This window comes from Bison bison, unplaced genomic scaffold (assembly GCF_000754665.1).
Source record: "Bison bison bison isolate TAMUID 2011002044 unplaced genomic scaffold, Bison_UMD1.0 scf7180017864537, whole genome shotgun sequence".
Lineage (NCBI taxonomy): Eukaryota > Metazoa > Chordata > Mammalia > Artiodactyla > Bovidae > Bison > Bison bison.
This window is the reverse complement of record NW_011495085.1, coordinates 6,392,306-6,392,929: the sequence shown is the minus strand read 5'-3', so window position 1 is coordinate 6,392,929 and position 624 is coordinate 6,392,306.

Sequence of the window (624 nt, the reverse complement as noted above, 5' to 3'; positions counted from 1 at the left end):
AGTCTGTGGTTCCATGTCCAGTTCTAACTGTTGCTTCCTGACCTGCATACAAATTTCTCAAGAGGCAGATCAGGTGGTCTGGTATTCTCATCTCTTTCAGAATTTTCCACAGTTTCTTGTGATCCACACAGTCAAAGGCTTTGTCATAGGCAATAAAGCAGAAATAGATGTTTTTCTGGAACTCGCTTGCTTTTTCCATGATCCAGCGGATGTTGGCAATTTGATCTCTGGTTCCTCTGCTTTTTCTAAAACCAGCCTGAACATCAGGAAGTTCACGGTTTACATATTGCTGAAGCCTGGCTTGGAGAATTTTGAGCATCACTTTACTAGCGTGTGAGCTGAATGCAATTGTGCGGTAGTTTGAGCATTCTTTGGCATTGCCTTTCTTTGGGATTGGAATGAGAACTGACCTTTTCCAGTCCTGTGGCCACTGCTGAGTTTTCCAAATTTGCTGGCACATTGAGTGCAGCACTTTCACAGCATCATCTTTCAGGATTTGAAATAGCTCAACTGGAATTCCATCACCTCCACTAGCTTTGTTCGTAGTGATGCTTTCTAAGGCCCACTTGACTTCACATTCCAGGATGTCTGGCTCTAGGTCAGTGATCACACCATCTTGATTAT